Below are 16546 nucleotides of genomic sequence, written 5' to 3'. Positions count from 1 at the left end.
GCCCACAGCTCCATGTTGCAGAAACTCTATTGCGGGGAAGCATGGCTGAGAGGACAGGAGCTCCCTGCCTCCATCCAGCCCTCACTCACAGAGCAGAAGCTCTATCCTAGGCAAGATTGGCTGAAAATACTGGAAATGGAACCATATGGAAATTCTGGAGTAGAAAGGTACAATAACCAAAATGAAAAATTCATTAGCATACACCTGGCACCCACATCCTGGTTTCTAATACCATTCCCCAATAAAAGGAACCAGAACCTTTTAAAGAAATGGCAGATTCTAGGACTGAGGCAAGAAATGTAAAAGATGAACATCTTGTAGTGTCAGAAAGTGTTCAAAAAAAAAAAAATGATAGGTTATGTCAAAGTGGCACATGAGGCAACTGAAAGGGCTCCAAATGGCCAAAGAAGGAACAATTTGAGCAACAAAATTAAGTAGTATTGTATTTGGATTATAACCCAGAGTATAAAATAAGTATCCATGAGTCCATAATAATATAAATAAATGACTGAATAAATAAATGGAGAATGGAAAAATCTCCAATGCAGAAAAATTCCAAATAATTTATGTAGATACTCCACCCTCAAGGAGGTAGAGTATAACTCCCCACTCCTTAAGTGTGGGCTGCATAAAGTGACTTCCTTCCAAAGAGGATAGTATGGAAAAGGGAAGAAAGAACAGCTTCACAGTGGAGAGACCTGACAACACTCCCTCAGCCAAGTGATCAAGATTAACATCAACAGTGATTAAGTCAGGTTGACAGTATATACCCTTGATATGAGGTGATGAAAATGGCACTTCACTTCTGTAGTCTTCCTCCCAAAAACATATAACATCAGTCTAATCACAAGAAAAACATCAGACAAGTCCCAATTGAGGGACATTCTATAAAATACCTAACGAGTACTACTCAAAACTGTTAAGGTCATCAAAATCACAAAGTCTGAGAATCTGTAACAGCCAAGAGGAGCCTAAGGAGACATGACAACTAAATGTAATATAGTATCCTGGATAGGATCCTAGAACAGAAAAAAGACATTAGGTAAAAACTATGGCAATCTGAATAAAGTATAGACTTTAATGATAATATCAGTAATCAATAATCAGTATCAATATTGGTTTACTAATTGTAATGAATGTACCAGACTAATGTAAAAAGTTAATAATAGGGGAAACGGGGTGTGGGGTATATGAAAACTTTCTCTCTCTCTGCAATTTTTCTGTAAACCAAAAACTATTCTAAATTACGAAGTTTATTTTTTAAAAACTCATTAGAGGGGCTCTACAGTAATTTCAGTTGGCAGAAGAATCAGTGAACTTGAAGATAGATTGATAGAGATTATGCAATCTGAAGAAAAGAGAGAAAAAATAATGAAGAAAACTAAGCAAAGCCTCAGAGAAATGTGGGACATTGATAAACACACTGTGATGGTTAATTTTGTATGTCAACTTGACTGGGCCACAAGGTGCCCAGATATTTGGTTAAACATTATTCTGGGTGTGTCTGTGAGGGTGTTTCTGGATGAGATTAACATTTAGATCTGTAGACTGAGTAAAGCAGAATGCCCTCTTCAATGTGGGTGGGCCTCATCCAATCCATGGAAGGCCTGAATAGAACAAAAGTCTGAGCAAGAGATAATTCACTCTCTCTGCTTGATGGTCTGGTCTTCAAACTGGGATATCATTCTTCTCCTCCCTTAGACTTGGACTGTAACTTACACAATTGGCTCTCCTGATTCTCAGGCCTTCAGACTGCAGAATTTTGGACCTCTCAGCCTCCATAATCACAAGAGCCAATTCCTTATAATAAATCTATCCATATCTCTCCTTCTCTTTCTCTCTCTCAATCAGAATCAATCTATCTATCTATCCATCCATCTATCTATCTATCTATCTCCCCTATTGGTTCTGTTTCCCTAGAGAACTCAGACTAATACACAGACCAACATATACATAATGCGAATAACAAAAGTAGGAGAGAGAGAGGAAAAAAACAGAAAAAATCTTGAAGAAATGATGTCTGAAAACTCCCCAAATTTGATGAAAACATTAATCTACACACCTAAGAAGCTCAACAAACTCCAAGTAGGATGAATTTAGGATGAATTCAAAGAGATTCACACCCAGATACCCCATAGTCAAAATGTGGAAAGACAAAGAGAAAATCTTGAAAGCAGCATGAGAAAAACAACTTGTCATATACAAGAGATCCTCAATAAGATTAATAGCTGACTTCTGATTAGAAACAATAGAGGCCAGAAGGCAGCAGGATGACACATTCAAAGTGCTGAAAGAAACAACTGTCAACCAAGAATCACATATCCAGCAAGACTATGTTTAAAAAATGAAGGCAAAATAAAGACATATCCAGATAAATAAAAATTTGAGAGAATTTATTGCTAGAAGACCCACCTAACAAGAAATATTAAAGGAAGTTTTTCATGCTGAAAACAAGTGACACTAGACAGTAATGTGAATCCACATTAAAAAAAAAAAGCACAAAGGAGGTGGGTGGGAGCAAAGCTACATTGGAGTAAGGAAACGACACCAGATGGTAACTCAAATCCACAGGAAGTAATGAAAAGAACTATAAATGATAAATAAGAAGGTTAATATAACAAACTACAAATAAACAATTGCTTTCCTTTATCCTCTCAGCTTCTTTAACAGATAAAATTATATAAAGTAATAATTATAACAACATATTGTTGGGTTTTAACATATATAGACATAACATGTATAACAATAACACAAAATGGGGGAAGAGAGAATAGAACTATATAGGAGGAATGTTGCTATATCTCACTGGAATTAAGTTAGCATTAGTCTGAAGTAGATTCTTATAAGTATGTATATAGTAAACACTAGAGCAGTCACTAAGAAAATAACTCAAAATAGTGAAAAAAAATCATTAAAGGAATTAAAATGCTACACTAGAAAATATTCCCTTAATATAAAAGAAAGCAACAAAAAAAAAGAGAAAAAAGACATGAAACATAGAAAACAAAATAATAGATGAAATCCAGCCACATCAATAACAATGTTAAATGTGAATAGACTAAACAATCCAATCAAAAGGTAAAGATTGTCAGACTGGATAAATAAACAAGATCCTACTATATGCTGTCTACAGGAGACATATTTTAGATTCAAAGATACAAACATGTTGAGAGTAAAAAGGATAAATATATACCATGCATATGAGAGCTGGTATGGCTATATTACAATCAGACTAAATAGATACTAAGACAAAAACTACTAGGTAAAAACTAAGATAATAATCAATATCAGTAATCAATAATCAGTAATCAGTACTTAATAATAAATTACTAAAGATGGAGGGATATTTTATTGTGATAAAAGGATCAATCCATCAGGAAGATATAAAAATTATAAACATATATGCACCTAACAGAGTCCCAAGATACTTAAAAATTGAACCAAAGAAATAAGAAAATTTGGATGAGCACAAGCAAGAGATAGGTAATAAGGGATCAACTGCAGAGAAAATACTCAAGAGACCCATCCTTTATTCACGTATCAGTGCTTAACTCTGATTTCCAACTTTGATGAATATAAGTTTTCTAGTCTTGAGTTACACAAGTTACTAAGAAATAGTAATGTTGCTTCTTTTAATAATATATTGCAGGAACAAAATCTAAAATCTGTTATATGAATAAACATAACTCTACATAACATATATTTTAAATTCAGATATTAGAAAATAGGAATAACCATAAACATTAAAGTAGTTGTTTACATTGTCCTTTCCAAGAAAAGCAACAGATCAAGTTTGGAATGTTAAAGTACCACCATCCATTCTCATTTGTATTAATACTAAACATTAAAAGGCTCAAACGTATTACAAATGATGTATACAACACTTGACAGGAAAAAAGTAGAGATGCTATTTTTCCAAATGGCATTTTCTTAAAATTCTATTTAAAAATTACAAGGTTTAAAATATATAAAAACACCACAGTATGGGAAAACTGTGTTTCAATATATAAGATACTTGTTATCCAACTTCTTTAGAGAAGTTTGGTCAACAGCTTCTCCAAACTTCAGGTACCATCTTATGTTCATTTGAATACTAACTTTGGACTAGTCAACACCTAAGCCATGAATTGCCTATCTGCCTGAATTGCCTTTTCACTAAGTAAGGTCCCTAGGAGCAGGGATTCCACTTTCACAGTTTTGTATTTCTTCTGTTCAGCAAAACACACTTCCACCTTTACTTTCTTCTGCTACTAATTCTGTGACATTGGGCAAGTCACTTCAACAATTTAATTAAGATGCTGTAAAAGGGCCTTGATTGTAATACTATAGTGTGTACAGTTTAATCCTTAGGCATTAGAAATTATTGAAGGTTTCTAAGTTTAGTGACACCACTAAACTTGTAAATCAGAAAGTATTGGTGTAGGGGATGGGGTGCACGGTTTGAAAGAGGTAGAAACTTGGAGACAAACAAAACAATTATGATATTACTGCAAAAGGCCTGGTGAGAGATAATATGGACCTTAATTAAGGTAGTGGCAGTAGAGACAGAAATGGGATAGTTTTTAGAGGAATAATTAACATACACCATACCCTTAGAATTTTTCTGTTACCAAACTAGACTATGCGGTGAATAATCACTGCCAGAAATGCTTATAAAAATGGACAAAATCTAGACTGATGTTATCAAGGGAACAAAAATGATCATTTTAATCTGTAGAGATTTTATTTCATTAGAATCAATGAAGGTAGGCCTTTGATGGCCTACTTTTCATACACCATCCCCTCTCCTCAGATCTTTAAAAATACTACAGTTCTTAAACTTAAATAAAATTAGATGTCAGAGACTAAGTTAGGCAAGAAGTGAAATTTAAATTTTGTTCTAAACAGAGCATCTTTATGGTCAATCAGAAGTAAAAGGATTAGTTTCACACGTCTCACTTCTAACTTGGATTTTTCTGGACCACTAATGAAAGATACCAAAAGCAAATGGTGTTAACTCTGAGGTGGGGAGAGGGATAGGAAGAAAAAATAAAAACCACAAAACTTTTGCCTGAAGCCATTACCTTTTGTATAGCATCTTATTCTACTTTCTTCTTTGAGACAACAACATCAAATAACGTCAGGCACCTTTCACAGTGACTAAGCAAGGGGTCCTGGCTGCCTCAAGAGTTTTTGTTTTAAAAGGATATAATTCACAGTAATTACCTACCTCACATATTCTATTAAAGAGTCTTTAATTGTGTGCACAATGTGGCACACAAAATAAGTGCTCTGTTAGTTTTAGTTTTCCTTTTTTCATGAAAGCATAGAAGCATCTGTCATATTCAGTTTTGATCTGCATTTAAAGAAAATTTTCTAATAACCTATAAAATGAATATTATCTATACCTCCTAATAAACATTCCTAATCCCAGCCAATATGTGTTCTTCATCCACAGGGACAAACCCCAAGAAATGTTCCAAAATTCAGAAAACAAATTTAGTATGGAAGGATACTTCATTGCCAACTTTATCCAAATTCTTCTAGATTAAGGTACCAAATAGAAGCTATATCATATTATCTAATGATAAATAATATAAAAAGAAACCAACTCCTTATCTTTCAATTTGTATCATCATCTTTCCCGTCTTGTCAAATAACAGAAATTGCATTTTTCAAACTACATGGTATATATTATGATTCATAGGTTTACACGATATTCTTGTACATTCTCATGAGCAATGTTAGCATTTTATTTTAGGACTTATGACCTAGCCTACACTAAGAGGACTCTTGCAATATTTCAAAACTTTTACCTTTCCAAATGTTACTAAAATTAAGGAACCACTTGAACCATAAGGGGAAAGTATGAACACATTTCAAAAAACCTCAATTGTCTTAAGTTTTTGTCTACACAAGATACTAATCCTTTCCCCCCAGCCACACTCCTTTCTTTAAAAAAAAAAAAACAAAAAAGACTCCATCCATAGTCCCCGAAGCCAGTCGTACACATCATGCAACACTGCCCCTTGGCCATAGCTTACTGAACTAGAGAAAAATCCCTGGCCAAAGCTGGACCTATGATATTCTCCTTTCTAGGAGATGGGAATTCAAACTCAGAGACGAAGACAGTAACAGGCTACAGAAAGCTGATTAGAAGGTCCTGTAAACTCAGGGGCTTAGGCTGCTATTTTGAGGCAGCCATAACATACTATCTGCAAGTGAATGAGTGAGAAATTTGAAAATGACTTGGAGAGAAACAATCCTGAGACAGTAGGCAAGAAAAGCAACTGCCTGATTATTTCCTGCAATTGAGTCAGAGATATCGCAGGTTCTTACAATAAAATCTCATTTACTTATGTTTTGTTAAGCAAGTTTCTATTCCTTAAGACACTGCCTAATTATAATATGAAGTATACCCCATTAATATAGTAATATATGTATTAGATAATCAATTTGGTTCCTCTAACAGAGAGACCCAAAATAATAGTGGCTTAAATAAAAGAGAAGTTTATTTCTCCCTCATGTAAAAGTCTGAGTAAGTGTTCAGTGCTTTCCACCTCACAGTCCAAGATATCTGCTTCAGCCCTCACCATTTTGCCTGCATCCCAGCCACAAAGAGGAAAAAGTGGGGTAAAGGGAGGGCAAAACTCCTTTCCTTTTAGGGCACAACACAGAAGATGTACCCAACGTTTCCATTCATGTCCTGTTGGCCAAGACCAAATCCTGTACCCACACCTGGCTGCAAAGGAGACTGGGAAATGTAGTTTTTACCTGGACGGCAAGCGCCAACCAAAAAATTCAATTACTATACTAAAAGTGAACAGATACTGGAAGCCAACTTAGAATATACTAAATATTCTAAGACTACATCTAAGAGGTACATCTAACTCTCCAGAACACTTGTCATTATCAGTGAATGTTCTTAAAAGAAATTAGAAGAGATTCTCCAACCCTAGAGAAGAAAAAAAGGAAAATTAAAGCGCAAGGAGACAAATGAATCCCCCCCCCCCATTATGGACTGCAGGAAAGAGATAAATGAAAATTATTTTCAGCACTTTCTATCTTTTACCACACCCTTACTCCCCTACCCTGTCAGATCACCCATTGGAAAAAAAAAAAAAAATCAAGAACTAGCAGGTATGTATGTTACATGTGTACTGCAAAAGACAGAAGGCAGACCTGGAGCACAAAGAATATAGTGGGAGTCGGAGAATAGCAGACCACTTAATTTTGCTGGCTGAATGCATCAATCTAGCTGACAAAATTTTGAGGCTCTGTATTTCAAAGAGCCTAGAAGTCCTCAAATTAAAATCTCTTGCAAAAAGTCATCTCCTTTCATTCACCATTACTAGAGTGGGGTATTAACATTTCAGAAAGTCAGCACAAAGTCCTATGGCACACTTGGTTATTTTTAACCCCAAATCCACCAAAGACTATAGTTATTCATATTTGAATTTTGTACCTGTTTTCCTCTCCAAAATTTGAATGATATTTTCTGATCTGGAATTCATTTACTGGGTTTGTAAAACTTTAATAACAATGAGAAAAATCAGTATATAAGATATAGAGAAATTATATAGTAAAATACATTAGGAAAAGGCCATGGTATTAATAAGAAAAAGAAGAAAAGTTATCCAAAGTACAGCATTTTAAATTCTAGAGTGACGATAGCAAATGAACATTTCCTCAGTAAATACCACAGAGAAACAGAAATCTTGAGGCTCAAAGTATTCCCACCACCTCATGATGAGATGAGGCCAAAAGAGATACCCAAAATGGGAAGCTCAATGTATTGGATCATTCTATTGTGAATTTGGCCCACCTGGGAACTGTGTTTCCCAGAATTCCCTTTCCTGCATGGTACACCAAGTTAGAGATGGGCAAACTCTTGGAAGATCGTCATGGTTAGACAAGGTGAGGACAAATGCAGAGATGCCTGGCAGGGTTCAGTTTGTCCTCACTCTCCTCTCGTCCCCTCTGTGTCCAGCTCTTCTTCCTCACCTGACCACCAGTGGTCCAAGACCTATCAACAAATACTTGGCTGTGAGCTGTGGATCCACGGAGGCAGTAGCTACAGAGGCAACAGCCTCCCACACACCTCTCCACAGTCATCCTCTTTACATTCCCACTTTGATGGCTGTGCACACTTGGCTTCTTAAAATTTTCCCAGTAAGCTCTGACTTATCCACTTGTACCAGTGCTTCAGAAGGATCTATTAGTGATTGTTTTTCTGATCCTTCCCCTTCCTGATTTTCACATACCCAGCTCCTCTCACAATTGTGTACACTCTGATTACTATAATAAATCCCTTATCCCTTATAACACTCACAGTGGTTCTATTTCTCAGACTGAATCCTGACTAAAATACTCAAAATTCAGCAATTAATCTGTAATCCAGCAGTATTAACGAATGGGTTTAATTACTGAAAGGCACTTCCCTATCACTACTAAGTTGAATTTTTCCTGAGGTAACCAGGTTCACTTTATCCACTGACTTCTATATGGGAGAAATGTTTGCTGCTTTCTTTCCTATCAAATGATTCCAGACAAAGACTGCTCTGTTACATTTATCTTTATCTCCCTATATATAGCACATAAAAAATACATATTAAGTAATCCAAATTATAACAGTTATTTATTCTAAGTTGTTTTAATAGAGTAATTTGTTAATATTTCAGTTTTTTAAGTGTTGTTTTAACCAATTTGTCATTTGGGGACTTGCTAAGAGAGGAGACAAATGTATTAAAAATTAGTAATTTTTAAGAAGTCTTCTCTGAAATGAGCCCATGAATTCTAACTTTAAAATTATAAAAACATAGGGCCAGCCCCATGGCCTAGTGGTTAAGTTCGGCGTGCTCTGCTTCGGCGGCCCAGGTTCGGTTCCCAGGCACAGACCTACACCACTCATCAAGCCATGCTGTGGCAGCGATCCACATAAAAACAGAGGAAGATTGGCAAAGATGTTAGCTCAGGGCAAATTTTCCTCAGCAAAAAAATTTAAAAAAGAAAAATAAAAAAAATAAAAATGTATAAGGCTATGAAACTGGAAATGAACCAGGAAAAAAAAACTGGGAAAGTGACAAAAATGTGGAGATTAAACAACATGCTACTGAACAACCAATGGATCATTGATGAAATTAAAGGAGAAATCAAAAACTATCTGGAAACAAACGAAAATGATAACATGCCATATCAAACCATATGGGATGCAGCAAAAGCGGTCCTGAGAGGGAAACTCATAGCGATACAAGCCCACCTTAACAAACAAGAAAAAGCCCTAATAGGCAACCTTAAATTACACCTAACAGAACTAGAAAAAGAAGAACAAACAAAGCCCAAAGCCAGCAGAAGGAGAGAAATAATAAAAATCAGAGCAGAAATAAATGATATTGAGACCAAAAAAACAGTAGAAAGGATTAATGAAACAAAGAGTTGGTTCTTCGAGAAGATAAACAAAATAGACAAACCCTTAGCCAGGCTTACTAAGAAAAAAAGAGAAAAGGCTCAAGTAAATAAAATTAGAAATGAAAGAGGAGAAATTACAACGGATACCATGGAAATACAGAGGATTATAAGAGAATACTATGAGAAATTATATGCCAACAAATTGGACAATCTAGAAGAAATGGATAAATTCTTAGACTCATACAACCTCCCAAAATTGAACCAAGAAGAAATGGAGAATCTGAATAGACCAATCACAAGTAAAGAGATTGAAATAGTAATCAAAAACCTCCCAAAAAATAAAAGTCCAGGACCAGATGGCTTCTCCAGTGAATTTTACCAAACATTCAAAGAAGATTTAATACCCATCCTCCTCAAACTATTCCAAAAAATAGAGGAAGATGGAACACTTCCTGAATCATTCTATGAGGCCAACATCACCCTGATACCAAAACCAGACAAAGACAATACAAAGAAAGAAAATTACAGGCCAATATCGCTGATGAACATTGATGCAAAAATCCTCAACAAAATATTGGCAAACCGAATACAACAATATATTAAAAAGATCATACACCATGATCAAGTGGGATTTATACCAGAGACGCAGGGATGGTTCAACATCCGCAAATCAATCAACGTGATACATCACATCAACAAAACAAAGAATAAAAACCACATGATCGTCTCAATAGACGCAGAGAAGGCATTTGACAAGATACAACATCCATTTATGATAAAAACTCTCAATAAAATGGGACTAGAAGGAAAGTACCTCAACATAATAAAGGCCATATATGACAAACCCACAGCTAACATCATACTCAACGGGGAAAGACTGAAAGCCATTCCTCTGAGAACAGGAACGAGGCAGGGCTGCCCACTCTCACCACTCCTGTTCAACATAGTACTGGAGGTTTTGGCCAGAGCAATTAGGCAAGAAAAAGGAATAAAAGGAATCCAAATAGGTAATGAAGAAGTGAAACTCTCACTATTTGCAGATGACATGATTGTATATATAGAAAACCCTAAAGAATCTGTTGGAAAACTGTTAGAAACAATCAACAACTACAGCAAAGTTGCAGGGTACAAAATCAATCTACAAAAATCAGTTGCATTTCTATATGCTAATAATGAACTAACAGAAAGAGAGCTCAAAAAGATAATACCATTTACAACTGCATCAAAAAGAATAAAATACCTAGGAATAAATCTTACCAAGGAGGTGAAGGACCTATACAATGAGAACTACAAGACATTATTGAGGGAAATCCACGATGACATAAAGAAATGGAAAGATATCCCATGCACGTGGATTGGAGGAATAAACATAGTTAAAATGTCTATATTACCTAAAGCAATCTACAGATTCAATGCAATCCCAATCAGAATCCCCATGACGTTCTTCACAGAAATAGAAAAAAGAATACTAAAATTTATATGGGGCAACAAAAGACCCCGAATAGCTAAAGAAATCCTAAAGAAAAAGAACAAAGCAGGAGGCATCACAATTCCTGACTTCAAAACATACTACAAAGCAATAGTAATCAAAACAGCATGGTACTGGTACAAAAACAGACACACAGATCAATGGAACAGAATTGAAAGCCCAGAAATAAAACCACACATATACGGACAGCTAATTTTCGAGAAAGGTGCTAAGAACATGCAATGGAGAAAGGAAAGTCTCTTCAATAAATGGTGTTGGGAAAACTGGACAGCCACATGCAAAAGAATGAAAGTGGACCATGTGCTATCGCCATTCACAAAAATTAACTCAAAATGGATCAAAGACCTGAAGGTGAGACCTGAAACTATAAAACTCATAGAAGAAAATATAGGCAACACACTATTTGACATTGGTTTTAAAGGAATCTTTTCGGATGACATGCCTACCCAGACTAGGGAAACTAAAGAGAAAATAAACAAGTGGGACTTTATCAGATTAAAGAGCTTTTATAAGACAAATGAAACCAGAATCAAGATGAACAACCAACCAACCAGCTGGGAGAGAATATTTGCAAAACATACATCTGACAAGGGGTTGATCTCCATAATATATAAAGAACTCACACAATTGAACAACAAAAAAACAAACAACCCGATCAGAAAATGGGCAGAGGAAATGAACAGACACTTCTCCAAGGAAGATATACAGATGGCCAATAGGCACATGAAAAGATGCTCAACATCACTAATCATCAGGGAAATGCAAATCAAAACAACGCTAAGATACCACCTCACACCCGTTAGAATGGCTATAATCACCAAGACAAAAAACAACAAATGTTGGAGAGGATGTGGAGAAACAGGAACCCTCATACACAGCTGGTGGGAATGCAAATTGGTGCAGCCTCTATGGAAAACGGTATGGAGATTCCTCAAAGAATTAAAAATAGAGATGCCCTATGATCCAGCCATCCCACTACTGGGAATCTACCAACGCACCTGAAATCAACAATCCAAAGAGGCTTATGCACCCCTATGTTCATTGCAGCATTATTCACCATAGCCAAGAAGTGGACGCAACCTAAGTGTCCCTCGACTGACGACTGGATTAAGAAAATGTGGTATATATATACAATGGAATACTACTCAGCCATAAAAAGAGACAAAATCGTCCCATTTGCAACAACATGGATGGGCCTGGAGCGTATTATGTTAAGTGAAATAAGCCAGAAAGAGAAAGACAAACACTGTATGATCTCACTCATATGTGGAATATAAACCAACACATGGACAGAGAAAACTGGACTGTGGTTACCCGGGCAGTGGGGGTGGGGGGTGGGCACAAGGGGTGAAGGGAGTCATATATGGGGTGATGGACAAACAAAAATGTACAACCCAAAATTTCACAATGTTAGAAACCATTAAAACATCAATAAAAAAATAAATAAAAAATAAATAAATAAAAAATAAATAAAAATGTAAAACTTACGAAGTAATCATTAGAAACATCTTCTCCCCAAAAAGAAATGAATATATACTAAGCACTCAAGTCCTGAAACAGACACTAGTAGGTCTGATTCAATGATTTTTTTTTTAAGTCACCTTTTCTAAAGATTTCCCAGGATCTATTTGGAACTTAATCTTAACGGTCTAATATACATTTTCATACAGCTTTTATGAATTATCAACTATTTCTTTCATGACTGTGACATTAAGATAGCCTATAGTTAGCCTGCTATATTCAAGGGCATAAAAACAACTCACAATTGAAAAGACATTCTGCCATGAGCAAGAACCATAATTAAAGACCAGATTCAGGTACTAACCTCTAAAGCACTATTTGTGACTGAGAAAATTTAGTATATATGAAAACCCAGCCCTATAATTAGCTAGAATATATATGGAAGGAGAGGAGAAGATTAGGAAATATTTGTGCTAATAAATGAACCCTTGTTTTACAAAAAGATTCACCTCATAATTTATCTGAAAGGAACCCTTGTTTTACAAAAAGATTCACCTCATAATTTATCTGAAAGGAAGATTCCTAAACAGTGTTTAAAATTATTCCATCTAGAAAAACTCTGAGAAACAGACTATTTTACAAGATAGTGCTATTCTATAAAACACGTATAATTGTAAAAGCTAGCAGTTGTCCTTACTAAAGGCCCACCATTGGATCCCTACCCACAAATGGTATAATAGAGTTTATATTTTGGGTGAAAAGAATGTCTTTAGCCCTCTGCATAAATTCCCAACTCAAGACAGGCACATACAACTAATAAAATGATTCAGTAAAACACCACTGGAAAAAGAAATAAGTAGCATTTTACTCTATGTGGCTTCCTATAGAATCCTAAAACATTTACTATGAAGATAAATTTTTCTTACAATGTCAGTATATTTGAAAAGAATACAGAACATTCTGAATTAATTAAGGTCACAAATTTTTTTTAACTTAAATCAGTCTCACATCCCATCCACTTGCTGTTTATAATCACAGCTATATTTTTTTAACTAGAAAACTGCAAATTGAATGTAAATATATCATGCTCCAAAATTAGAATACAATTTTCCTCTAAACTTGATCTTTTAAAAATTTTAATCTAGAGGAATAATAAAGTTATTTAACTTGCTGGACTGGTTAGATATTAAATTTTTTTAAACAAGCACATTTGAGTTATCACTTGCAATAGTTTCTAAAAGTTTTCCAAGTCTTAATGATTCGCAAACATACAACATTAAATACCTATCATGTGTAAAGTGCTGTGAAAAACAAAAGGGTGGGGAGGAGAAAAATGATTTTCATTCCACAATACTAATTACAGTTGCAGCTTTCGTTTGCCCACTCTCATAATTCCCCAAATAGTCAATACAGCCCTGCTCATTATAATGGCCTTTTGCCGGTCCATCTCTACAGCTCCATTATGTTACTGTTGAAATACCACGACCAGGCTAGCACAGACTCCCCAACGGAGATGACCCTGCACAGGTTGCCTGTTTTAAGTTGCAATCATCTTCCTGAGACTGCTCAGCGTCTGTAGACTCCCTTGACGACAGCAGCCCACAGACTCCTCCAGCTCACAGGAGCATGCATGACATTGCCAGAGGACAAGCTTCGACAAGACTCTGATCCCTCAGCTACAACCCACCAACTTACTAGTCGACTTGGAATTTTCCTCTGTGAAACGCTACCTGACACTTGCCCACACTGACACTCACATGCCACTTCTCTCCCCACGCAGTTTCGAGAGTTCTTCCTGCAGTTCATCTCTACTGGCACCACACAGCATTACCCGAGCAAGCCAATGCTCTCTGCAAGGTGGAGCGCTCCTTGGGCTACCTCCGGTAGGAGACGTCTAAGAATGATGCTTAAAAAAAATTAGTACATCAGAGGTGCCCTGTGGCTTTTCTCATGACTCCACTACTTTGAAGAATTATTTAAACTACTGATAAACTTTCATATATAAGTCCTTGGGATACACACTGAGTTCTCACCATCAAAATTAAATTTTAAATATTTCAAATAAAAGATTTCATAAGATTTGTTTATACAGCCTTTAAGAATCTTTATGATGTCTCAAAAGATACTATTACCTTTCACTTGGCCTCATGGCTGTTGAGGAACCCAGAGATTTGGGTTTAAATCCAAAGATAATTCAGAAATTAGAATGAGATGCAGTTTTAATTTTCCACTTAGGAAGAATCTCTGCTTCCAATAATGCTGACTGGTTAATTCAGGCAAAGCTTTCCACTGCAAACAAGTAGAAAGCTGGACAAAAATATGACAACTGGTAATGAAGGGAAAAAAACTAACATTATTCACCAACTGTACATATAGAAAATCCAAAATAATCAACAAATAAACTATCAGAAAAAATGAGTTTATCAAAGCTGAGGGGTACAAAAGTTAATAACCAAAAATCAATTGTATTTCTATATACCAGCAATAAAGTTAGAAAATGAGTTTTTTAATATTTCCAATACGATCAAAAAATATCACATTCCTAGAAATAAACAAAAAGAAAGGTGGAAAACCTCTACATAGAAAACAGTATTTTAAAAAATTAAAGGAGACCTAACAAGTGAAGGGATAGTCAATGTTCTCGAGATTTAACATCGTAAAGATGTCAATTCTATCCAAATTGATCTAGAGACCCAATGCAATCCTAATCAATCCTAACAAGTTTTTTATGGAAATTTACAGGCTGATTCAAAAATGTATACAGAAATGCAAACAACCAAGGAAAACAAGACACCCTTGAAGAAGAACAAAAAGACTCTCTCCAGAAATCAGGACTTACTACAAAGCAGTCATTAAGACAGTATATTAGACAACTAGATGAGGGGAAAGAATGGAAAGCATAGAAATAGATCATACATGAAATAGATGCTTGTTGTACAACAAAGTTGGCCCTGCAGACCAGCGAGGAACGTCTGGTCTCTGCAATAAACAATGCTAAGTCATTTGGATACGCATAAGAGAAAACAAAATTAGACTTGACCTCTAACTCACACCATACATAAACATTAATTTCAGATGGATTACAGATCTCAATGTAAAAGTCAAAACAATAAAGCTTCTAAAAGATAATGTAGAAGAATATCTCTTTGTGGATACAACAAGCACTAACCATAAAAAAAGGACAGATAAACTGGACTATATTAAAATTTAGAACTTCTAGTCATCAAAAAGAGAGAGACCTAGTCAGCCACAGAGCAGATACTACATACACACACATACATTTTTTAAATGGTCAACGCATGATGATAATAAAAAGCAGACCAACTTTTAGTCAATAATTGTATTGATTTTAAATTCTCTATAGAAAATGCACTCTGTTATTGTCTGAACCTGGGACAGACCACACCCCTCACTCCCAGCCCTTGATACACCACTAACTTTTGAGGGTTTGCAATGTTTTATGTCTTCACTTGGGTCAAGTTACATGAATGTTGGTTTTGTGACAATTCACTGAGCTGTTCACTGAGGTCTTGTATACCTTATTAAGTGTTTAAGTCAATGGGCGAGTATGTACACCTCTTGATTTACAAAATAATAAAAACGAGACAAGGTTGAATATCCTGAGACAAAGGTTAACATGTTAGTGTGATATTGTGATATATAATAAGAAATATATATTTGGTCTTTGTTTCAGTTTCTGGCACAGAGCTCCTAAAACCCTTGGAATTTCCTAAATAATGAGAACAACAAAGGTTATGTCAATAAGGTGACTTTTGGAAAGCCCTTTCGTAACCTAAGGATGGGGACAGGTTGCCAGTGGAGCCAACCATCTGATTAGAGGGCTGGAACTTTCAGTCCCACCCCAACCCCACCTCCGGGGAGGGGAGAAGGGCTGGAGATTGAGTTCAATCACTAATGGCCAATGATTCAATCAGTCATGCCTATGTAATGAAGCCTCCATAAAAACCCAAAAGGAGAGGCTTTGGAGAGCTTCTGGGTGGTGAACACCTGGAGATTCAGCGAGAATGGCACGCCTGAAGAGGTCACAGAAGCTCCGAAGCTTTTCCCCATACCTTGCCCTATGCATCTCTTCCTGTCTGGCTGTTCCTTAGTTATATCCTTTTATAATAAACCAGTAATCTAGCAAGTAAAATGTTTCCCTGAGTTCTGTGAGCCGCTCTAGCAAATTAATCGAACCCAAGGAGGGGG

The 16546-nt window shown here is 35.8% G+C and overlaps 1 protein-coding gene across 3 annotated transcripts in view; it reads right to left on the bottom strand.

The window, feature by feature from the left end:
- The window catches only part of CDKL5 (cyclin dependent kinase like 5), a 138955-nt gene extending 124441 nt beyond the window's left edge, over positions 1-14514 (bottom strand). Inside the window, exon 1 of one of the 3 annotated variants that reach the window (XM_058535521.1) lies at positions 14470-14514. The gene's annotated coding sequence lies outside the window, so the exon portion shown is untranslated. The remainder of the gene's footprint in view (positions 1-14469) is intronic. The other 2 variants (XM_058535522.1, XM_058535523.1) reach the window with 2 other exon arrangements.
- Positions 14515-16546: the final 2032 nt, after the last annotated feature.

The sequence above is a fragment of the Diceros bicornis genome, chromosome X (assembly GCF_020826845.1).
Source record: "Diceros bicornis minor isolate mBicDic1 chromosome X, mDicBic1.mat.cur, whole genome shotgun sequence".
In the NCBI taxonomy this organism is placed as follows: domain Eukaryota; kingdom Metazoa; phylum Chordata; class Mammalia; order Perissodactyla; family Rhinocerotidae; genus Diceros; species Diceros bicornis.
This window is presented reverse-complemented; position numbering and strand designations above follow the sequence as displayed.